Consider the following 25757-nt stretch of genomic DNA (forward strand, 5'->3'; position numbering starts at 1 on the left):
CGTAATGGTTGCCTGGCTCCTTGGAGTGAGGACCTCTGTGATTGGAATTCCTCTTTTTGCATATGGACGACTGGGGGTTACCAGACAGAGGAAACTAGACATGTTGACGTTAAATGTTACGTGGTATATTTTTTTAATATAATATTAATATTAGAACATTCATCTCTCTGTATTCACAGCTTCAGACCTTTGATGTCTCCAGCTGTCAGGGAAAAATACTTTTCTGGCAGAGGGAAAAGTAGATCAGGCACTCTTATCTCTATCAATCACAAACAGATTCCGTTGCATTTTCTAGCTCACTGGAGAGAATTTCTCCCTTCCAGTACTTGCCATGCCAAACTAACTATGATTTGTAACAGGAAAGGACCCTGAGTAAGTGGGGGGAAGCAGAATGGATAAAAGGCTGTTCACCTTTTAGCTCTCATCCAGAGGCCACAACCCTGGCAAAGCCAATAATTTCCAAGTTTTCCACCAGCAAACTGGAAGAGACATATTTTTAGAGCACAAACAATTACATTTGGGCTCCCAATTTAAAAATGACACTTGCAAGCCACACAAACCTCCAAAGCAGGTGCCCTACTGAAGATACATGGGTGGCCCAAGATCACACAGCTACTGAGCAATGACATTAAGGAATCAAACCCTACTGGGACTTCAAATTCCCAGCTCTTCCCATGCCTGCACTTACGAAGACAGAAGCAGAAAGCAGGAAAAAAAAAAAAAAAAAGAGTAGTGAGCGAAACAGAAGGCAAGTTAGACGTTTTTAACATTGTGGATGTTGAGGGAGACAGGTTTTAAAAGACAAAACGAACAGGGCTAGAAAAAAATCATGGAATTTGCTGTGCCACTCTAGGAGATGCCAAACTGCCTTGGAAACTAAGTAGTTTTTTGGGAAAGTTGCTGGAATATATCATACTGAGGTATTGACACATAGGCCTGAAGTGGGTCCCAACTTTCACATCATCCCAGGAGATTTGAAGTAAGTGATCACATTTCACCGAGAAACCACACTTTGATAATCACTGCCAGAGAAGAGAGGATCCATTTGCACATTTTGAAGCAAAGGGAAAAGGAGTCAGGGGAAAGACAGATGATGAAAGAAAATAGTTATGAAAAGAAAGGTCCCAGGAGACACAAGTTAGAAGAAGCTGAAAGATGCAAATGCAGAGGGTTGTCAAGAGAATAAAAATGAAGCACACTTTCTTCTAAGACATGGGGGAAAAAGGAGCCGGTTGGAGTTTAGTTGCAGCTCTTCTAAGATCACCTACCTCAAATTAAGGAACACATCTGAGAAACCTGACATCTCATCTAAATTTTTGGAACCCCTACATCCCTTTGAGCCCACCTTCTTTCTTGTTTTTTGTTTTTTTAGACGGAGTTTTGCTCTTGTTGCTCAGGCTAGAGTGCAATGGGGCGATCTCGGCTCACTGCAACCTCCGCCTTCCGGGTTCAAGCGATTCTCTCGCCTCAGCCTCCCGAGTAGCTGGGATTACAGGCACCTGCCACCAAGCCTGGCTAATTTTTGTATTTTTAGTGGAGATGGGGTTTCACCACGTTGGCCAAGCTGGTCTTGAACTCCTGACCTCAGGTGATCCACCCGCCTCGGCCTCCAAAAGTGCTGGGATTACAGTTGTGAGCCACTGTGGCTGGCCTCCACTTTCTTTCTTACTTCTCTCCTTCTCTGAGGACTACCTGACCCATGTAGGGCTTTGTATTTCTGACTGAATGGTGAAGACCTGGAGTAAACAAGATGGCGGCAGGCGGTGATGAGAAAGAAAGATGAGTTGGACCCAGGTCATCTCTCCTGTAGTCTAAGGAGATGCAGCATTAAGACTGCAGGTCTGGTGGTATCTCTCAAGATCCAGTGTTTCTTCGATTTCAATAAATTTTACTGTGGCACAAACTGGGCTTCAAAATCACTCATGGAAAATGAGATAACTAATGTCAGGGAGGTCTTCCAAAGAAATGGCAACTAGAGAAGCAAGAGGACACAGGGAGCTACCAAAAGGTGGTGCAGGGATATCTCTCAAAGTCAACACTGTGAAAGTAATAGCACAGTGCAACGGGAAATTTAGGTTTTCAGCATTTAAAAATGATAATCTGGGCTGGGCAAGGTGGCTCATGCCTGTAATCCCAGCATTTTGGGAGGCCAAGGTGGGTGGATCACTTGAAGTCAGGAGTTCGAGACCAGCCTGGTAAACATGGCGAAACCCTGTCTCTACTAAAATATACAAAAATTAGCTGGGCCTGGTGGCACACACCTGTAGTCCCAGCTACTTGGGTGGCTGAGGCAGCAGAATCACTTGAACCCAGGAGGCGGAGGCTGCAGTGGACCAAGATCATGCCACTGCATTCCAGCCTGGGCGACAGAGTGAGACTCTGTCTCAAAAATAAATAAATAAATAAATATGATAATCTTCCTTTGCAGTGCTGAACAGAGATTTGTACTTGTTCATCCTCTTCATGAGGTAAGTAGCAGGGAGGAAGGAGAAAACCTAGCCCCACTGAAGACTTACTGTGTTTCAAATCTTACACTGGGTGCTTTACCTTGTGAGGTTGGCCTTGTTATCTCCATCCCACACACACAAGAAGGGAGACTGGGGAGTTTAAGTGCTTGAGCCAGGATGCAAACTCACATGTCAGTGAGTGTGGAAACAGGGTCTCCCAAAAAGTAAACAAACTAGATTCATCATCTGTCAGAGAAACTCACTCCTCTACTCACCCCTCTCCACTGAACATACATGCTACACCAATTCTACTTTAATTCTGATTCTCTAAATCGCTTCTAAGTGCTTTCCTACTATTTTGCTCAAATTTGTGAAAGATTGTAAACTACTATGGGTGTAAACACTGACCTGAATTCCACAGAGGAGTCTAATTCCAGGCCAGCAGTGTACTTGGCAAATACAAGTCCTCACCAGATGCACATATTTCTATTAATAAAGCAACAGGTCTACACTCATCAGCCTCACTTATCACTTATTAAAAAATAATGATGACAATATTTTCCCTTGATTTTGTGACCTGTAATCATGCTTCTTGTAAGGTCTTTTTAAAAAGATTCTTGCTGTGGTTTAGCAGTGTGCCCAAATACATGCTTTTAAAAAAGAAAAGTAAAAAGTGCAGTAGTGAATTCGGTGGTCATATCATCTCGATAACTTATATTTACATCTAATACTTCTAACCTGTCACATCTACCTGTGTTGCCCAACAGAGAAATAAAGTCTGATGGTTAAGAACACATGTTGCAGAGTCTGGCAGAACTGTTTGCTAAGCCCAAAACATACCAGTGACCAAGAGTGGGTCCTCCATCTGGATTATTTTAACCTTTCTGTCCCTCCTACCTTCCTTATGGGTAAAACAAATACTCCTCACAAAGAGTTGCTATTAGATAAAATTTGCAAATAGCAGCACAGTGTTTGGCACATAGATAACTAGCAGCTACTGTTCCCAGATTAGGATAATATCAATAAACATGTATGGGCTTTAGCAATAAACATTACAGACACTGTTGGACAAAAGTGACTGTCACTATTTACAATTTAGCGTTAATGGACCACGGATTTACTTTGCTGTTATGTGGACAAGTAAGCTTTATATTTGTACCACAGATACAAAGACCAGACATTGATCTGGACTGTTTTGAAAATACATGCCTCTGGTGATATGGACTAAGAGACCAGAGAGCCAGGAGATTAAATGCCTCGCCAAATATACCCAACTGTGTGTGCTGCTGATGACAGCAATGTCTATGCAAGAGGCGGCACACGTTTTCAATTTTACATATTTGCATTATGTTACGAGGGAAACTATATCACATTAGTGGCTCCCCAGGCTTTTCACTTTTGCTATTCTATTTTAGTTCCAAGCAAGCCTCCTTGGTTTTATGAGCTCTTCCCTCTGCACCTTTCTCCCTGCTTGTGTCCCTTATGTGCCCAATCATCCATGTGCACGACGCTGACAGAGCCATTTCCTCTTCAGCTGTTACCCTTGAGTAGTTTTCCAGTCCTTTGTGGGCTAACACTTTAAGGCATAATTCCTACCCACTTGCAACTTTTATTCTAAAGGAAACAAAACAAATCAGCCTAAGACTGCCAGAGTAAAATAATTTTTTCAAATGCTTGTCATACACAAAATAGTCTCATTCAATGGTCTTAATGTATAGGGCAAATAAACGAAAGCAAATCTTCTCTATTCACTATGCTCAACTATATTTCTCCTTTTGCTTCTATGCACTGACTTCTAGTATCCTCTGCTCCTTATTAATTCTGCCAAAAAAGTATTCACTGTAATAAAAACTCCTTATTTACAACAATTCATCTTGAGTGACAAGCAAATGTCTACTTCAATCACTATGTAGAATTTTTTTGTTTGCATGATAAAATCTTGAGATGTTTCTGTTATTGTGATATTGTTCAAAACTTCAAGGAAGTATTCTTGTTCTGGTAATGTGTTTTCAAACAGGAATACAGGACATTCTTTTTTTTTTTGAGATGGAGTCTCACTGTGTTGCCGAGGCTAGAGTGCAGTGGCACAATCTCGGCTCACTGCAAGCTCCGCCTCCCAGGTTCATGCCATTCTCCTGCCTCAGCCTCCCAAGTAGCTGGGACTATGGGCGCCCGCCACCACACCCAGCTAATTTTTTTTTTTTTTTTTTTTTGTATTTTTAGTAGAGATGGGGTTTCACCGTGTTAGCCAGGATGATCTCAATCTCCTGACCTCATGATCCGCCCGCCTCGGCCTCCCAAAGTGCTGGGATTACAGGCGTGAGCCACCGTGCCCGGCCAGGAATACAGGACATTCTGATCACCTCTCAAGTATTCGTGTGTGTGTGTGTGTTTTAATTTTTGTAGGTACATAGTAGGTATATATGAGGTATATGAGATATTTTCATATACGTTTATAATGTGTAATAATCATATATGGGTAAATGGAGTATCCATCAACTCAAGCATTTATCCTTTATGTTACAAACAATACAATTATACTCTTTCAGTTATTTTTAAATGTACTATTAAATTATTATTGATTATAATCACCCTGCTGTGCTATCAAATACTAGATCTTATTCATTCTTCCAACTCTTTTTTGGTAGCCGTTAAGGTCAAGTATTCTTATTTAACAAATAAACCTTCTACTCTTAAGTTCTACTCTAGTGAACTTGAAATACTGATTGCATTAAACTGCAGCGCCTTCTCTCAAATGTGGTTTGCTTGCTTGCTTAGCCCAATGCCTGATGCAATGTGAGTGAGCAATAAATATAAATTATAGGTAACCTTCAACTTTACCTGTAAATATGCTGAGTTAGGAATAAGTCTATCTGTAGTTACCAGCTGAGGACTGGAAATGATTGCAAAGTTATTTTTATTAAATAGTCTTAGATTTGGCTCCATGATATTGGCAAATGCTGAGTCTGTAACCATTTGGACTACACATACTCCTGGCCCATTTTCAAAACCACTAGTGCCACGTTTACTGTTTGTCCCTTCCCTACTTGAATAAAAGCTCTACAAGGGCAGGCATTATTTTCTGCCTTGTTTCCTGATGCCAAGTGCCCGACACATAGTACTGAGTATGTATTTGCAGAATGAATGATAAACACTGAACATGGCTTGTACAGCCCTTCATGAGCTGGCTCTCATGTTCATGTAGAGCCTACTCCTCCTACCCTTCCTTTTCCAGTGATGGGAAGGAGATGCACAGTCCTCTCTCTACTTCTAGCCTTCTTTAGATCTGGCTGCCCATGACTCAAACACGCCTCCAGCCATTCCCATGCCAGCTCCCTCTGGTTGGCTGTTTTCCTGATCACTCAGATCTGAACTTAAATGTCAACTTCCCTGACTTTCTCTGGGCTATGTCCCTCCCTGTGAGGAGCTCCCACAGGACCCTGTATTTCTCTTGGCCTGTTTACTACATCCTGTGTCTTACAGCAGACAAAAAGCGACTCCAAGTATGTGGTGATAAAGGGTGTATCTCCAACACCAAGCTGTGCAAGTATGTGACACAAGTCTGATGCTCAATAAGCATCTGAGGAATAGACTTAATGAATGACTCAATACTATCTATGAAAGAATCATAAGAAGCACCTATCCACATCCAGAAAAACTGATAGTAATCACTACATGATACGAGTCAAATAAGCTTACAAACAACATAACTTAAAATCCAATTATGCAATATGTTTTGACTCTTTCCAAAAGTTATGGGTATTCTTGAACCATTAATAGTGAGATATGCCTTCAAATAAACCACCAATCAAGATTCTGTGATTAGAAAAAAGTTCTCGGGTAAAGAAATGGTTATTAACATCCAGAGAAATAATTTTATACGATTAATAATTTAACTACTTTATTCATTAAAATAAAACAGCTTTAATTCTCCGTAAAGGTTACATTTTCAACTTCCCCAAAATTCTCAATAAAAGCAGGTTTTAATAATTTCAATGGTAAAATGGTATTCTATGACGTAAGAAAACAAGTAAATTAAATTTCTAAATTCCATACATTGTCTTTCTCTTTGGGCCACATATTACAAGACATAGAGGAGACATTAACTGATTTTCTCTCTGCATCTTAATTTTCTTACTTATACAGAATTCAACAGAAGCACAAAAGAAGCAAAATAAAAGATATATGAAATCTAAGAGGTGAAGGTCTACCACCACAGCCAAAATGTTAGCCAGGGACCTCATATGAGCCTATGAAATTGCAGCGCTGAGCAGCCTGAAGTCAGGTCTGTATCCAGAATGTGAACAAAACATTACCTGTATGTGAAAAACCCACACAGACAAAAACAGTTTTATTATTCCAAAGGTCACTGGACATATAACTAAATATCCTTATTATCCACGTCACTATTTTACAGACTGAAGAGCAACAACAACAAAAAAACTCATAAAATCAAACAACTTGGAGTTTGTATTTCTTTTACAGAACAGACAGCCTTAAAAAGTCTTTGACTGCACAAAATAAGTCCTAGAAGACAGCAGAGATAATATTAGAAAGTGTAACAAAATCACCCAAGTCCCTGAGAAAAACATTCATGCCTACAACCAATTTTGAGGCTAATTTCTTAGCATCCTTAGCCATTTCGCTAACCATTCTGCATAAGGCAAAGATTCCCACTTCACTGTTGTTTGGTCTTAGCTACACATTACAAAAAATAATGAATGGGGGTTCTTTTCTAAATATTTATAATGCTGGCTTCCCTCTAATTTGGCTTGCCTTTTTTCTAAATTGGTAAAAATCTGCTAAACCTTTTTCCTTTAACACAAGAAAAATCATTCCTACCACATACGTATGATGTTGAATTGTGAATCTACAGCAATGAAGGTTTCATTCACAACATTATTATAGAAGCAAATCTTTAGGGCCAGTAGATTAAATCTATCAATTTGATGAACAAATAAAATATAAAAGAGGGATAATTTCAGCCCATTCTCTCTCTCAATGGAAATATGCACGATTTTAACATATTAGAAGTTATCCCTTTTCTTTGCTCTAAAAATTATTAATTTTTTGCATACAAATATCTTAATGGTAAATAATTAGGTGCTAAGTAGGTGATGATTCACTTTTCCTGAGTGAAAAAAAAAAGGATTTAAAAATAAGTATTGAGTTCAAGAAAAAATAACAATTTTGAAAACAAAAATGACAATTTTTTGAAGCAATGTGTAGGTCAGAAATTCCTGTTTAAATAACGGAAGCCTAGATCCCAGCACAGGCCTCTAAACACAGAATCTCACAGACAGAGCCCAGGCATCTGCAGTGTATGAATGGGCCACACGTTACTCAGATGCACAGCAAGATTGAAGAAGTGCAAAGTGCAATCTTATTTCTCATGGGGTTCAGGAGTCCTGGGCAGACATCTCAAGAATGTCACTCATCAGATATATGTCAGATATATAAGGCATCAGGAAACGGTAGACTATAGTGAAATTCAAAGTAAATATAGGTTTAGGCCAGGCACAGCGGCTCACGCCTCTAATCCCAGCACTTTCGGGGGCCAAGGTGGGCGGATCACTTGAGGTCAGGAGTTTGAGACCAGCCTGGCCAACATGGTGAAACCCCGTCTCTATTAAAAATACAAAAATTAACTGGGTGTGGTGGCGCACGCCTGTAATCCCAGCTACTCGGGAGGCTGAGACAGGAGAATTGCTTGAACCTGGGAGGTGGAGGTTGCAGTGAGCAGAGATCATACCACTGCACTCCAGCCTGAGTGACAGAGTGAGACTTCATCTCAAAAAAAAAAAAAAGTAAATGTAGGCTAAGGTTGACCACAGCTGCTTCCTAGAGGCCTCTGCTCAGCCCCTCACTCTCTCCTCTCATTAGTCACTCAGCCATTGAGGTGGGGTTGGTATTGCTGTGATTATAGTTGTCTCGCACATGTTAGTATCCCCCTCAATAAGATGGCAAACTCACCCGGGGCAGGGACCAAGTCTGACAGTCCCCAAAAGAGTGATCTATTCCCAGAAAAAAAGCCAACCAAACTGCAATTCTACATAAAAAAATGCAAATGTGAAAAAAGAAAGTGATGTAGCTCAATGGACCCTTCTCCGTTGGATGAAATATAGCAGCTTTCAGAGACACCTGAATGTGGAACATTACATATGAGAATCAAGGGACCACGGGAGTCTGTTTCAACCACAAGTCACCACCTGCAGTCCTAGTAGGAAAGGTAGCACTGGAGATTAATTTTACCAGGAAGACTTTTGGCCATGGGAACAAGGACTACAGGACAAAACTGTGTACTGGATAAAAGTTTCTTCAGTCCTCTCCTACACACTCAGAAGCAGCTTCTCTGAAACATTCCATACTCCATTCCCAGGCAGCTGTTACAGTAGTATCTGAAGGTGAGAAGAAGGGACCGAAGTGAAGCTCCCTCCTCATAGCAGTGTTTGCATTAATGAGTATCTTAAAGTATTCTTTGAACACTAAGCAAAGACAGATTAATGCTGAGAACAGAAATTGAAAGGTGTTTTTAGTAAGCCCAGTTTTGCTGAGCCCTAAAATTGACAGAGGCCAAGAGAAGGGGGTGGGTGGTTCAAATAGAGATGGGAGTTATCAGCCTGGGACGGAGGTGTGTGCACCAGGGCGGGGCAGGGGTTGAAAGGCAGAGGGGTGGGAAAATCAAGAAAGGAAAAAGTACTTTTGAAAGTATAGCCTCTTGCTCAGGGCAAGAACTTCATGAATTCCAAAACAGTAGGAGGATGAGGGGTTTGTAAATTCCTTCGTGGCCACTGATGGGGAGCAACAAACAAGGAGTTTTGTTTGCAGCACAGGGGATGGAGGAGAGCTTGGGAAGAGAGGGGTCCACATCTGAGGATGAGGGCAAAAAGCAGGCACCACACTGAGGACAGCACAGCACACAGAGCCAGCAACAAAGGAGGCTGCCCCTCTCCAGACCTTTGCCCATCAAGTAACTGGTTAAAAACAAGACCAGGGATGATGAACACACTGAAATCAATGCCTGGAAAGAGGTGGGGCTGCTTATATGAGTGCGGAAGAAGTGACTTCAAAAACCCTCAGAAAGTATCTATCTTTTCCATCCCTGTAGTCCAGGATCTAGCGCACTCCCTGGCACTAAGAAGCATCCATCCAGTAAATACTGGCCCAATCAAGGACTCACTGATCACCTAGGACACAAAAATCATCCTTAATAAGCACAGTAAACATTAAACCCTGGGCATAATGGGTAACTTGAAAAGAACTTAGCAGGAAAGATGTCTTGGTTATTCAAGGCCACTTAAATGATCATTTTTCTTTTTTCTTTTTTCTTTTTTTTTTGAGACGGAGTCTCATTCTGTCACCACGGCTAGAGTATAATGGCACGATCTCAACTCACTGCAACCGCCGCCTCCCGGGTTCAAGCAATTCTCCTGCCTCAGCCTCCTGAGTAGCTGGGACTACAGGCACGTGCCACCACGCCTGGCTAATTTTTTGTATTTTTAGTAGAGACGGGGTTTCACCATGTTGGCCAGGTTGTTCTCGAACTCCTGGCTTCAAATGATCTGCCTGCCTCGGCCTCCCAAAGAGCTGAGATTACAGGCGTGAGCCACCATGCCCGGCCACGATCATTTTTCTTTAAGTATTCTATCTTATTTCCTTTAAGGACAAGTTTCAAAAGGGCTAGTCTAACAAATGAACTGGATAAAAACACACACACATGAAAATACTTTCCAGCCTTTCTAAGTGATGCAGGTATGTTTTTCCTCTTCTTGTTAGCTTCTTTGTTCTCACTTCTTGAAGATTTTTAGGTGACTACTGCTAAGCTTTGGGGTTTTATTTGTTTTCTTCTACTCACCCCTTGATCACCTGTTTTAGCACGATCCTGATTTCTTTTATATTTTTTCATTCTCCCCTGGGAAATTTGTGTCTGTGTCTGGCATCTGTCCCCAACCACCTCCTCCTTTGTGAACACTGGGGTGAAAATTTCATGTATTTTTTAGCAGTGTCTCCATCGTCCGTCAATACATTACCCTTTCTCTGTCTTCCAGGCTTGACAAACCACTTTTCAGGCCCCTTCTTCAGGTGCTTTGAGAAACAGCTCATTATTATTTATCATGATCTCATCGGTAATCTTTCTTCTTTTTGGCACTCTTAATTTGGGGATGTTTTCTGATATTCTCAACATCTTCCTGTAATCATGCCAGTCTCCTCTATAACACTTGATGTCAACTGTGCCTCTTTCTTCGTAAGTAATTGCTCTGTGCTCTCCAGTTTTCCATCCTGTTAGCCTGATAGCTGGAAATTTCTTACTGCGTGTCTATTCTTACACAGCATAACTTTGGGGTGTCTGTTTATTGGATTTATGTCTGAATATGCATGCCTGTTTCCACTCTGGGTGCTTTTTCCTTCACGACTTGTTCCTTTCCCCCCCCCCCCTTATTCTTCTTTATAAGGTCTAACCATCAAGGCCAACTTTTACATTTTGTTTTGAGGGATAAAAAGGCTGCAGTTCTGCCTACACAAGGCCTGAATTTCTCAGTGTTTGAATTAATGGCTCAGATAATATTTGCTATGAAAAGCATCATTTGATGACCAAATCCAGTGCAACAATCCATTAGGTCCAAACTCCTATGTGTGCTCCAAATTTGCATAACCAAATCAAGCTTCCTTGCTCTTTCTTTCTATTCTCTAGTTTGACCACAGACTTGCTGAAGCTTCTAGCTGGATTATCATATGCTCTTAAAATACTCTCCCATTCTCCACTTCCAATCATATCCTTTGTTTCAGATAAAACTTAATCAACAGGGGTTTTATGTAAGTTTCCATTTGTACATAATGATAAATAGCTTAAGCTATATTCAGTACATTCACAATCACTATTTTTCTTTCTTTAACATACACAGATAAATCACATTCTATCCACCCTATTACTTCCCATGATTATGTCCATGTTCTGGCAGTCTTTACTATCTGAGAGACAGAATTTAACTCCTTTCCCACTACAATTTTTGTAACCTTTAATTATTAACCAATATTAGCTTTTCTCAAATTTAAACAATACAAAATAGAACAGCTTGAGCTAGATGGTAGATACCACCCAATAAATTTGTTATTTTCATTATAATGAATAAAAATAGTAAAATAAGTACTACTATATATTATATATAAAGTAACATATGTATTATACAATCGTATAATAAGTAAGATACAGAAGGATTTTGCCCCTTCAATGTGGATTAGACTAAGGGTGCTACAAAGCAATATTGAGTAATATAGTTACAAATCAGTGGAAACTCTTCAGCAGGCCACAGCATAGTGTGCATTTGTGTGCTGCCCTATTCTCCAAAAAGAACGTTGTCATACCCATTTTAAATAAATGGGAAGTCAACTGAAACTGACTTCTCTAGGATCACTAAGAAATCGCGGTGATCCAGTCCCATGCGCTAATTGGTAATGCTTTTAAGCACATTTCACTGGATTTTCTTATAGCACTAATGTTCCTCCACTGACACAACTTCGCAGGCAATGTATTTACAAAACTATAACAGCCTGAAAAGGATTAACAATGAACAATGTGCAAAATAGTCAATTACAAGCTTAAACTTTAAACAAGCACTTACAATGAAGATTAAAAAAAAAAAAAAAAAAAAAAAAAACTATCTTGGCTATTGGGTCATTTTCCAGGCTACTAACTGCTAAACCATGTGCAGAACGTGCTTCCAATTTAACCATCCAGATTTTCTAAAAAGGCAGATAGCTTTGCTCTGCAGGCAGAATCAAGTTGGTCTTCAATTTGATTTTTAAAACAAAGCAGTTCTACAGAAAACCACTAAGCTTTTGCTACAAATGATCAGAAAAAGAATGAAAAGGGGAAGTAGGTTTTATTTTAAAGACCCCAATTTGTCCAACCATGTAAATGAAAAACATAACTTTATTTTATTTTCAAAAAGGGTGATAGAGAAATAAATTCTGCAGCCCCATCAGTTTCTAAGGATTATTGGCCACAAGTCTCGGCTCTTCTAAGACATAGCATTGGCAATGGGTGCCAATGCAAAAAATAACACATAGGAAGTCAGGATGATTTTTAAAAGCTACAGAGAAAATCTGCAGTGCTTCCTAACTAATAAAGCACCTCTCAGGTCTTATAAATAATTGGATACAATGAAATCTGAGATCTCAGAATGTGTAGCTTCCCTCTTCCAATCACACCAGATCAAAACCCATATACAAGGAAATGACCGGAACAGAAGTCAGGTGCATAGAAGAACTTTTGCATTTCCACAAACGTGCAAAGAACTTTATCACAGTACAGAATGAACACATGAAGCTCTGCACCCTTCTGCAGCTCTAGGTTGTAACCAGCCCAGAGTCTACAGAAATCCTACACACTGGTATAAATGAACCAAGATGGACTAGCTTTTTAAATATACCATTCGTACTTCTTGTGGGTGTGACCAAACAGAGGAAGCTGAAAATGGTTTGTCCAGTGGGAAGTCTGTAGCTGCAAACAGTGTGCTGATGACCCTGCTGGCTTGTCACCATTGTGACGTTTACTATAAAAACAAGTCAGGTTCATCTAACCTTGGTTCGGGTCAACCTGGACCTTGTATGGGGTCCCATTGCTTGGTTTTAAAACAGGTTGTTGGATACTAATCTATGCCCTCCCTCCGAGTATGCCTAGCTGTCAGGTTACTGTCCAACAACAGAAACCTGTTCTTAAAACTCCCCTGTGAGCTCACACATCACCCTCCAGATAGCTTGTTTATCACAAGAATCATGTTTCTGAAAATTTGCCATGAGTCTAATTTTCATAGTCTAATATGGGCATCCTCTGGCAAGCAGTTTGTAAAGCAAACAGTTACCTCTCAATCTATCATTAGTGTTAACCTGAATTTTCACATAACCTTCAACACCTGTATTGAGTAGCTGGCTCACCTTGGAATTTTCTGCCTTAACATTAGGTGTAGGTAAAGAGACATCTTTTCAGGTAATTTTAAGCTTTTGTTGTTGTTGTTCTTGTTTTAGTTCTTTTCTCAAGAGACCCAACAAGGTAGCCAGTTAACTATCAGTCAATGGCAAATTTAGTAATCATCATATCCTATCTATTGCCTGGTAAATTTGGGTTCATCACACAACTCAAAATCAAGAACCACATTTCCTTCTTCCATTCGTCACAGATGAACCATTTGCCTTAAACTTTCTCTCCAGAAAGAGATACTGAAAGTATTCCAGAAAGAACACTGAAAGTAGAGAAAGGATCTACAATCATAAAAATAGCGCCATTAACTCCTAATATGCCCTACGATAGTAACAGGGAAATATTACTGAGTGTTGATGATATTCTGGGGATTCCTCTATGCATTATACTTGCATTACCTCATTTATTTCACCCAACAATCCCAACAGATGGATTTTATAATATCTTCAACACAGAGATGAGGAAACTGTGACTCAGAGAAAGCAACTTAGATGTCGCCCAGGTAGTAAAGGGTGGGCAGAGCCAGGATATAAACCCAAGAGTTTGCATTCCTAAGCATCACACCATCTCACTTCCTATATCAACAGAGTGAAAGGACAGAATTATTGCACATTTGCAGACCAAAACCAACACGAAGAAATCAGATGAGGATACGTATAAAGTCCCATTCTACACAATTTGTGGAAGCCCTGGTTGTAAAGCAATTAATGTTAAAAACACTTAATGATTTTAGTGGACCACAAGCTCTATTTTCAGTCAAAAGCTCATTTCAGTTAAAATATGAATGTATACATGGAATCTTAGACTGCATTAACACTAAAAATGAGAGCAGATCCACTATTGATCAAACCAGATCTGGAATACTAGGGGAAGACTTGGATTCACCACTTGGAGGGAAAAAGAGATGAACTAGAACACAGCAGAGGATGGTGACCGGGAATACAAGGTGTGATTAAACCATGTTCTATGATGTGTTGAAAGTTTTCGAGTTGTGCTTTTGAAGGAAGCCAAGATTAGCATCCTTCAAAACATGTGGAAAGAGAGACAATACATAATACTAGTTAGCTTCAGAGGGAAAAATGAGTATTTCAGGCTGATAGCTATAGAATTGAGAACTTTCTAAAAGTTGGAGCTGTCACAATGCAATGAATTGCCTTGTTGGTGGTGGTTCATGTCTCTCTTTGGGGAACTTATCTATTCCCATGACTTCAACTATGAAATATTAATATTGTGTGCCAAATCTGCAATCCCAACGCAGAATCACAAATCTGTCCACCCACAGACATGTCAAAAACTCATTATTTCCAAAACTGAACTGACCACCTTAATCCCCCATGACCTACTTCTCCTCACATATTCTACATCTTAACAAATGGCACTGCCATCCACCAAGTGGCCCAAGCCAGACACCAAGAAGCCAAGGACAACCCTTGCCTTGCCCATCAGTTACCAAGTCCAACCATTTCCATCATTTTAATATCACTCAAATCCATCCTCCTCTTCATTGTTCCCAGTCCAGAGCTCAATCTCATCATTTCCTCTTGGAATTGCCTTAATCACCTCCTGAGTAATCTCCTTGCCCTCAAGTTGCGTCCTATTCACAGTTGCTTGAGTGTCCTAAATCATAAATCATATCATGGTATCTCACTATTTAAAATCAATCCTTGAGTAGTTTACCACATGCTTTACTGAAAATCTGACATCTTCCACTCCTAAACACAAGAGACCCTTCATTTCTCTGGGGCCAGGTTTCTATTCCAGCTTCACCTGCGTATTAGAGCATTTTTATACTGCTATGAAGAAATAACTGAGATGGGACAATTTATAGATTTTAATTATAATTTATAAATAATTATAATTTATAAAGAAAAAGGAGTTTAATGAACTCACAGTTTCACATGGCTGGGGAAGCCTCACAATCATGGTGGAAGGCAAAGAAGAAGCAAAAGCATGTCTTACATGGTGGGAGGCAAGATAGCATGTGCAGGGGAACTGGCCTTTATAAAACCATCAGATCTTGTGAGATGTATTCACTATCACAAGAACAGCATGGGAAAAACTCACCCCCCATGATTCAATTGCTTCCCATCAGGTCCTTCCCACAACATGTGGGGATTACGGGAGCTATAATTCAAGATGAGATTTGGGTGGGGACACAGCCAAACCATATCAACCTGTCATCCCTTCCTCTGTGGAACTACATGTCATAGTCATCTCATAGAATGACTTCAGTTCCAGTATTCCTGTTACATCTTCCAGCTCCCAAGGCTCTGCTCAAGCATCTCTACCAAGTGGTAATTTTCTTTCCCATCAGGATAGTTCTAACTCACCTTTAAGATGAAGCTGAGGCATTACCACGTATATTATTAAGAAAATTCATGTTGATCCATACAATAGCCATTCCTAACTCCCTCCTCCCTTGCCTGTCTCTTGAGTCAGAGACCCAACCATGACTCTAAGAGTTCACATTCCAAGCTTCCCTTGCAGCTATGGGTAGATGTCTGCTAGCGGTTTAGCCAATAAGTTGTTAGCAGAATCCTGCTCAAGGCCACCAGATTCTGGTAATGTTTTTCCCCCTTCCTGGATGGAATAGTTATATGTAAGGATAAATGCTACCCTAATCTCTGCTTCCCCTGCCTCCTTTAGGGGACTCTAATGTGGTGTGTGAGGCTCAAGGGCCAGCATGCAAGAAAGAAATGCAAGAGGAGAGGAAAAAGCTGAAGAATGAAAATCAGCATGCTGAGGAGGGCAGAATGGGAAGACAGAAACATCGATTTGCTGAACTCACACAGGCAACCTCCTGCCTCCAGACACCTCCTAAAATGAATGGGAAAAACCCCTTTGTTTTACTAACCTACTATTGTTATCAGGTATTCTACTAGTTGCAGCTGAAACCATGTTTAGCTGCTATTCCACCTCTGGGAATTCTTTCTAAATTCTCTACAAAGGAGGCACTGCAGTGGTGGGTAAGGACAAGGCTTTAGAGTTCAGCAGATCTCGCTTCAAATCTGGGTTCTGCCACTTACCAGCTACACAACACTGGGCAAGTAACCTAATCTCTCTGATCCTCAATTGCCTCCTTTGTAAAATGGTAATGACAATGACTAACAAAGAAGTTTATTATAAGGAGTAAGCAGGATAGTATGTGTAAAGTACTTAGCAAGTGCCTGGTACACAGTGAGTACTCAAAAATCTTAGCCAGGCCGGGTGCTGGCTCACGCCTGTAATCCCAGTACTTTGGGAGGCCAAGGCGGGCGGATCACGAGGTCAGGAGATCGAGATCATCCTGGCTAACACGGTGAAACCCTGTCTTTACTAAAAATACAAAAAAAATTAGCTGGGCATGGTGGCGGACGCCTGTAGTCCCAGCTACTTGGGAGGCTGAGGCAGGAGAATGGCGTGAACCCAGGAGGCAGAGCTCGCAGTGAGTCGAGATCGCGCCACTGCACTCCAGCCTGGGGACAGAGTGCGACTCTGTCTCAAAAAAAAAAAAAAAAAAAATCTTAGCCAAGCTGGGCACAGTGGCTCACACTTGTAATCTTTGGGAGGCCAAGGCAGGATGACTGCTTGAGGCTAGAGGTTCCAGAGTAGCCTGTGCAACAGAGCGAGACCTTGTCTCTACAAAAAATAAAAATAGAAAAAATTAGCCAGGTGTGGTGGCACGTGCCCATAGTCCCTGCTACCAGGAGGCCGAGGAGGGAAGATCTTAAGCCCAGAAGTTTGAAGCTGCAGTAAGCACCCCTGCACTCCAGCCTGAAGGACGGGGTGAGACCCTGTCTCAAAAAAAGAAAAAAAAAAAAAGATTGGACATTATTATGAGGAAGCTGATGGTGGAGTATCCCTGATATGTATGCAACAACACCCTGGGAACACATGGATTATTTCCCCAACTCCCTGAATTGTAATTATCTGATATCTACCTGATTCTTTTATTAGGATGTGGGCCAAGTTGAAAGCAAGAAAAGTAGCATGCCACTGTCTAGTACCTAACATAGGGCTTGCAGATCACTAGCTTTCCAAAAGTACTTGCTGGGTGAATGACTGTACGAACCAAAGACTCATTTGAGTGTTGAAGTTTATCATTTTGGGCAGCTTCTAGAATAAACGGAATTTATATAGATGGCTTAAAAAAATACATATACTGAGGACCATATGATTGCAGACATATCGATAACATGTTAATTTTATTTATCAAGCAGCCAATGAAACTTTTAAAGCAGTAAGATAGTCTGCTTTGCTTTCACAAATATATCATTTGCCCTTTCCCTCACTGCTGTAAGGGAGCACTTCCTCTATGTCTGAAAATGAAGACAGCTAAGATATGAAGTGTAAAAACTGCTTATGATACAACCAAAGCCAAAAACTGAACTTGGGATCTATGTTTCATCTTCTCTACCCCTTCCAACGTAGCCACTAGAAAAGGCTTTCGCTCTGAATATTTACTTGTGATGAACTTATAAAATGAACAACCCTATTGTTTTGTGGGGGGATAATGTGGGGGGGGAGGTGGCTTCTTTGACAAGTAAACTGTATCTGAATATTAGAATGCACTAAAATATTGTTTCTATGCAGTGTTTTGCCACCTACAGTCAAACCCATACAAAATACTATTGTCTAGGAACGCTTTTTAAATGTGACTGCTAAAATGTCACCTAATCACAGTGACCATGGAAAATAATATTTGTTACAAAAACCGGTCCTCCTTTCATCATAAAGGTTTTTCACGTGTAGTGGAAGCACTTTATTTTTCTACAGACGGGAATATTCTCTCACAGTAAGGAAAGGTGATCTGCTCTGATAAAACTTTAACAGGTGTTGAAATTTATATATTCTATTACAGCCTTACAAGCCCACACTAATTATTAATTATCCGCCTAAATGTATACTACTTTACACATCCTGCTCTTTAACTAGAACACTCAGAAAACCCATTGTACGTAGCCTGACTAACGGACCATGTCTTGAACGGCTAAATGGCCCAGCAAATGCAAAGATTTTCCCATACGTACACTTTACAGTGTTAATGTAAACCCACTGCCTACACAAACCAACTGCATTTCCACAACCGCATTCCACCTTGAGGAACACAGGTGACTTAGGGGAGGCATCTATCTGTGGACAATATCAGCAGATTAGAGTCAATTTATAGAGCAGCTTCTCTAAAGTGCTTGCAAGCAACATTATCGTGTAGTTATTACAATTGTAGAGATAGTGAGTACTCTCTCTTATTCTGCTCTGTGAATATTTTAAAGAAGTCACATAGAGGCTTTTTATGCCAGAGCAGGTGTGAACTCAATTCCACTCTTAAACTAGTATCAGCTCAGCTGACAGAATAAATTTTTATTTCAGAACCAAATGAAACTCATAAGGGTAAGGGGCAAAATCTCATTAACTATTAAAATGCCTTGAAAAGACTGGGAGAAGGCAGCTTCTTTTATTCTCAATTGGTGTTCAAACTATACCTAGGACTTTGCGAAAAATGGAAAATGTAATCACACAGAAGTATGTCTATTTAGAACTGTTTTATTTCAGGAGAAACAAAAAAATTCAGAGAGCTCTCCCACCCTCCCCTGGCCACATCTCCATGAGTTAGGTCAGTAACAGAAACAAGGAAACAGATTAAAATGAAAAACAGCTTGTTCAAAATCACACAAAGATCATTTCGTAAACTATTGTGTACCAGGTTGGGTTTTTTTTCCTGGTTTTTCTCTAGCTAACAGGGATCATCCACAGCTACTGAGGCGGTCTGCCAAGATATTTAAGATCTGTGCTCACTTCATCTCAATTTCCAAATAATATTTGTAAGACCATCAATAAATAAGGAAAAAAACTTAAGCATGAAAAAACATGCACACCATATAAAGTATGAATTTAATCCTGTCAGTAGACCAATTGTTAAAGCTTTCAAAAACATGGATATTAGGCTCATTTCCAATTACTCTGAAAGTTCTGAAGGAGACAGGGTCACTAATAAATTTTCTTCCATGATTTGATATTGCCCAATTAAGTGCAATCAGTTACACATAAAGAGTTTATGCTTATATCTGACGCATTCAGATTTGGCTACTGAGCTGTTAAGAGTACAGCTTGGTCTGAATAGCCAAGGTGAGGAAAAGGCACGGCCAGTTAGCAACCTAGTAATTTCGAGACTCAGAAAGCCAAGCCAATGCTGATGATACAAAGCTAGAAAATCTTACTTTGCGATCTATCGCTCTAAAATTAGCTTTATATGTGTCTTCTTTTCTCTTATCCTTCAATTTTTCTGTCTCCCCCTTCTCCACCAAATGTTATCAGATATTACACACTTTCTATTTTCATTCAGCTTTAATATGGCCCACGAGGGGGTGGCATTTAATTAATCACTTCCACGTTCTGCCAGAATTCACTACATGATGCCCAAGTTTGCATATCACTTTTGCCAAGCTGATCGGACCCAATGAACAGAAAAACAGACTAGATAATATAATAGTAGGTGTAATAATAATTTGCATTAACTGAATTTTAGGGCCAGGTGGCTTTACGTTATTTCATTTAAACACAGGGCAACTACTTAGATGAGAAATTTCATCACAGTGCTAAAGAAACTTGCCCAAGGTCACAGAACCGGAGAGTGTTGAGCTGGTGCTCACAGCAATGCCCAGCTGACCACAGTGCTCTGCTAGGTCCACCATCCACCACTTCCCCCATGTTAGTTCTCCTGTGGCATTTTCAACCTACGTGAAAGCTTTAAATGTTTTATCTTAAACATAAACAATATAACCAGCTGTATTTTATACTACGTTCAAATGATGCTTCCTTAACAATTTTTCCTATTAATAAATGTGTCAAGGAATTAAGGAGTGATTAATAAGCAATCATCAAGAAGATGAAAAATGTTTGAACTGTGTCTATTAACCACTTAGAAATAAATTTAATTTAATCTCAACCTATGCTCCATATATTTTGCAACTGTTAGTTCCTAGGCCTGATATTCCACAAAAGAAAAGAAAATGAGATCCACTGAACACCTCCTTTTACTCAAAACAAAACATGCTTCCTTCAGATTCAAAAACTCTTAAGAGTAAGGGGAATGAGAGAATAATCCAATACAGAGGCAACATTCTATACCAAGCATCTGTGGAGTAAAGGGAATGAGAGAATAATCCCATATACAGAGGCAACATTCTATACCAAGCATCTGTGGAGAAGAAAGAAATGAAGTGGAATAGGACTGTCTCCAAAACATTCCCGAGAACATGGAAGGTATTTGTAAAACTATCGCCTTGATGAAAACCATCGTACCTTGTAGTGATTCCATTATTCAGATGACCTACAACACAGGCAAAGAAATCTGCATTTGTCAGTGGGTTCTCCCTAGACTCACCACTCAAACACCACAACAGGGTGTTCTTGGCCTTGTGTTTAAAGATGAAACTTGAGAACATGTAAAATGGAGAGAAATATGGCTGCTGGCAAATATTTCACAAAAGGGAGCATCTGAATCCAACACAGCTGTCCCCAAAGAGGTACTTATTTTATAGGATTACTGTTTTGTGGACTGGCTAAAAAAGAAGCCTTTTCATTTTGGTTTTGATGTTTACAGAAGTGAACGTTCTATACTACCTCCACCTGCTCCTGCCTTCTGTTCCAATCTCTTTAGAAGGTATAGGTATTTTAAAATTGCTACCACCCAAAACCCCAAAGTCTATAGATTTTTCCATTCATTACCCAGACGAAAATGACAGATGACCAGTGTTTAGCCTTGCAATGCCCTAACAGTCACACAGCAGAGCACAGTGATTACAAAGTGTATCACATCACCACACCTTTCTCAGTGAGCCTGGGAGGGGTGGGCCAGGCTGGCATCCCTGTCCTCACCTGGGAAACCAGAAAATGGGGGCTCTGAAGAAATTTGCCCAGTGTCCCATCACCCATCACTAGCAAGTGAAAAGCCAAGAATTATGCTGAAGTGACCCCTGAAGACCTAGAATCCACTGTCCCATGACACCTTGTAAGACGTACAGTGCTCAAAACAGCTCCTTTGCTTCTTTGGTTCTAAGAATGTATAATGTGAACAAAGAAAGCAGTCTTATTTTTAATGAGGATGAATACAGCACTTAAGGTGGACACACAAGTTTCAAGGACGTGAGGTTCAGGATTCCTTAAGTATACTGATGTTATTCTCCTGAAGCCATGGCATAATGAGAGGTTTGAGAAATGCAAAGTGTTTAATCGCACCCCCGCCGCCCAAGATCCAGTCAAGAAGTAGGGTACTGGTTAATACTGTCACAGACACATTTTAAATATAGGGCTTATGCAAAATTCAAAGAAACTATCTTCCCAAGGAAAGACTTAGAGAATTGGCCGGGCACAGTGGCTCACACCTGTCATCCCAGAACTTTGGGAGGCTAAAGTGGGAGGATCACTTGAGCCTAGGTGTTTGAAGATGCAGTGAGCTATAATCATGTCAGTGTACTCCAGCCTGGGTGACAGAGTGAGACTCTGTGTCTAAAAAGAAAGTAAGTAAATAAAAACATGAAAATAAATAAAAATGTAAAAACCTAGAGAAAAACTTTTTCTACTAAATAAAAGCAGCACTGTTTATTTCACATCCTGGTTACCTTTAATGATAGATGGTCCTTCCCCCTGCCTCTGTTCCAATGTGTCTGATTCATGACATGAGACGGTTTAATAGGGTTGGGAAACTTCTGGACAAAAGTTGGATCCAGCTCTCACAATTTCATCCAGTCTTGGCATGTTGTCTAAAACTAAATGTGTTTTGGCTGCACCTAATCCTCCACATTAAAAATCAACAACTGCAATTGTGTACGTATTAAAAGAAAGTAGAGGGTTTTCTCCCCTAGGCAGTAGGCATTCTTGTCTGAGTGTTTCATGGTGACATGGCAGGTTGTTGGAGGTAAGTTCCCTGGAAACTGTTTGGGCAGTGGTCCAGGAGAAAGATCTTTGTCTGTCACTTGTAGCAGCATGTCCCAGGGACGTGCTCCAGGGTGTCAGGCCTGCTCTGGATGGGTGCAGCAGGAGGCACTGGGAGTAAAGCCTGGCCTTTGGCTCTGCCAAAGACCACCCAGGGGACTGGAGAAAAGAGTGGTTGGTGGCTGGAGCTACAGGCCTGTTGCGTGACAAGGGTGCCCTGGACAGGCTGGCAGAAAGTCAAGCCAGAGACCTAAAAGAGAAGGTTCTGGGGAAAGCAGAGGTAAGGAGAGCTGGCTTTGGCTGGTTGCTGCCTTGCTCAAGGGCTTAGGACAATGAAGGCACAGGTCTTGAAGGTGAGACGCAAACAGCAGACCTCACGCTCCTTCCCATGCAAGACGCTCATGCCTGGACTTTCTCCACCTTCCTCTTTACAATATCTCTTTTCCTACTCCATCTTCCTCTCTAACTTGCTGACCAGAAATTAGAGTTGAGACATCTTTTTATATATTTTTTATTATATGAAAGTTAAGGCCCTGTTCTTAATTTTCACAATTATTAAATAGAAAATTATATATTTTTCTCTTTAAAAAATTAAAGTGTGAATTGAACACTGAAAGTTAGTAAGCCCAGTATGAGTCCCCAACTCGCTTTTCTCCTGTCTATTTCCCAGGCTGCATTCCCAGCCCTGCCCCAACCTCAGCAGCTGGAGATGGCCTGGGTTATGGGGAAGCAGTGTGGTGGGGAGACACCACTCAACTCATCCTTCCCCTTCTTTCTGCATCAAACCTGAACTTGACACCAGAAGCTGTGACTCCCATCTTTAGACAATGAGGGAAAGGACAAAAGAATCACAGAGCCACCAGCCCTGACATCACTGAGCTGCAAACCACTTCCAGCAGGGGCCTACCACCAGACTTCTAGAATGAGAAAAATTATTCTTAAGCCATCATTAGTCACATTTTCCATTACTTCGAAGCAAAAGCATTCCTACCTGATACAAATTGCTTTTTACTTTTATGTGAAGCTTAAATGATTTATCTTCTCTTTGGGTCAATAACTTTCTATGTGAGAAATCTTCTACTGGTATTTAGAAGGTCTATACATCTCTGTTGGCCATAGTTTTCAAGTAACATTTTTCTGTTTAGAAATTCTTCTAAATGTTATAAGATTTAGATTAGTAAACCTAGTTTGACTCTAAAAGTGTTTGGGGATCACAGCATTAACTGTGCTGTATCACAGAGTAGGCCGGAAAGGAAACAAGACCAATGAGAGAAGAATGGAAATGTTCTCTGACTGGACAAAAGGAAATCAGTTATCTTAGCTCAATATCAGAAACACAACGTTTTTCAATGGCCTTTCAAATTATTTACAATAATGATAGTAATTATTATTATTATTATATAATTATAATTATAAAAATATAAATATAGTAATAAGTATTATTATTATTAGCAATGGGGTCTCGCTCTGTCACCCAGGCTGGAGTGCAGTGGCACAATCACAGCTCACTGTAGTGACCTCAACCTCCCAGGCTCCAGTAGTTCTTCCACCTCAGCCTCCTGAATGTCTGGGACCATCAGTGCAAAAAACCACACCCAGCAAATTTTTTTATTATCTGTAGAGACAGGATCTCGCCATGTTGCCCAGGCTGGTCTCAAACACTTGGGCTCAAGCAATCCTTCCACCTTGGCCTCCCAAAGTGCTGGGATTACAGGCATGAGCCACTATGCCCGACCCAAAATATTATTGATTTTACTTATTTCCGCTTATACATAAAATAATCTGTGGTGTACTGAAAACTGAAACAGGCCACATTGTAATATGGCCCGTTTCCTATCTTGGAAGAATATTTTGTCCAGTCAAGGATATCGTCCTATAGAATAAAATGTGAATTTCTATATGACTGGCTCTGGTTTAGGGTCTTCTTCTTGGTACAGTAAGGTACAGGCGTAACTTTAATGTATGGGCTTTTCATTCAACGATTCAACGTTTAAACCCTATCTATCTAATTCCCTGATTCACTCGACAGTCATTTATTGAGGTCCCACAACCTCTATGCTAAATACTGATCTATGCACAGAACTTTTCTCCTGGTGACTCAACTTAATGAGTTATTATTTTATTTATCCCCAACCAATCCAATTCCTTAGCTATAGATCTGGAATCAGCTGAGATATAAAAGGAATATCTATTTTAGTTGGCTTTAAAGAATTACATTTGGAAAGCACATCACTGGCAAAGTCACTTGAAGGTATTCATAAAATAGAGATGAATGGATTAGAAAGAACAATAAAACATCTCCAAAGAGAAAATATAGTATAAGGATAAAATGACATATCTGAAACATCAATGGACCATTAGCTAATAAAATTACCTCAGAGATCACCTAAAGAGCTGTTCTTCCCTCAATCTAAAGACATGAAAATGACCTGACCAGAGGACCCACAGGCAGCTGTAGCAAAACAGAATAGAAAACTCAATTCTTGGCTGGGCGTGGTGGCTCACGCCTGTAATCCCAGGGCTTTGGGAGACTGAAGCAGGCAGATCGCTTCAGGTCAGGAGTTCAAGACCAGCCTGTCCAACATGGTAAAACCCCATCTCTACCAAAAATATAAAAATTAGCCAGATGTGGTGGTGTACACCTGTCATCCCAGCTGTTCAGGAGGCTAAAGTGGGAGGCTCACCTGAGCCCAGGAAGTTGAGGCTTCAGAGATCATCCTACTGAACTCCAGCCTGGGCAACAGAGAGAGACTCTGTCTCAAAAAAAAAAAAAAAAAAAAAAAGAAGAAAGAAAAGAAAAAGAAGGAGAAGGAGAAGAAGAAGAAGAAGAAAGGAAGAAGTAGAAGAAAAAAAAAAAACTGAGTTCTCCTGACTCCTGACTACCAGCCTTAGCTCAACAATCAAGATTGCTAAAAACACCAGGGATGAGGCTCAGACGAGTCATACTTGTTAATATTTCAGGAGGGCATTTTAAAGTTAACATTAAAGAAATCAAAATTCCCAAAGTAAAATCAAATAAGACCACAATTAATAATTCCCTTTCTCAGAAATTACTTGTGCCACATTATAAGTCCAACACTTAAGAGTTGATATCGAGATAACATCAAGCTGAAAGGTGTCATTAAAAAAAAAAAAAAGAAGCACACCAAGACGTCCCTAACTAATGAACTAGCAAAGGGGCCTGCTTGTATCACTACCTAATTTCACTGCATTTAAAAAGGTGAACTAAAATTTCTAGAGCTGACATCTATATTCACAGTTTCGTTCTTATGAAGTTACTAAAGATTATTTGACCTTTGGAACTTCCAAACATCAAATGATTGCCATTATTGTACAGGTTTTACTATTTTCTAATACTCACACTTCTGCAAAGAACAAAATATCTAACCATGAAGTCAGGTAACATCTCATTCGTGCTT

General features: G+C 40.2%; 1 protein-coding gene and 1 long non-coding RNA gene across 39 annotated transcripts in view; one reads left to right on the forward strand and one right to left on the reverse strand.

Annotated features, from left to right (window-relative positions):
- The window catches only part of TCF4 (transcription factor 4), a 366378-nt gene that overhangs the window by 206382 nt on the left and 134239 nt on the right, over window positions 1-25757 (reverse strand). The gene's annotated exons all lie outside the window — the stretch shown is intronic.
- Window positions 22441-25757, forward strand: part of LOC129019141 (uncharacterized) — a 30382-nt gene continuing 27065 nt past the window's right edge. The window contains exon 1 of the long non-coding RNA XR_008495529.2: window positions 22441-22618. This is a non-coding gene — a long non-coding RNA (uncharacterized LOC129019141). The remainder of the gene's footprint in view (window positions 22619-25757) is intronic.

The sequence above is a fragment of the Pongo pygmaeus genome, chromosome 17 (genome assembly GCF_028885625.2).
Source record: "Pongo pygmaeus isolate AG05252 chromosome 17, NHGRI_mPonPyg2-v2.0_pri, whole genome shotgun sequence".
Classification (NCBI taxonomy): Eukaryota; Metazoa; Chordata; class Mammalia; order Primates; family Hominidae; genus Pongo; species Pongo pygmaeus.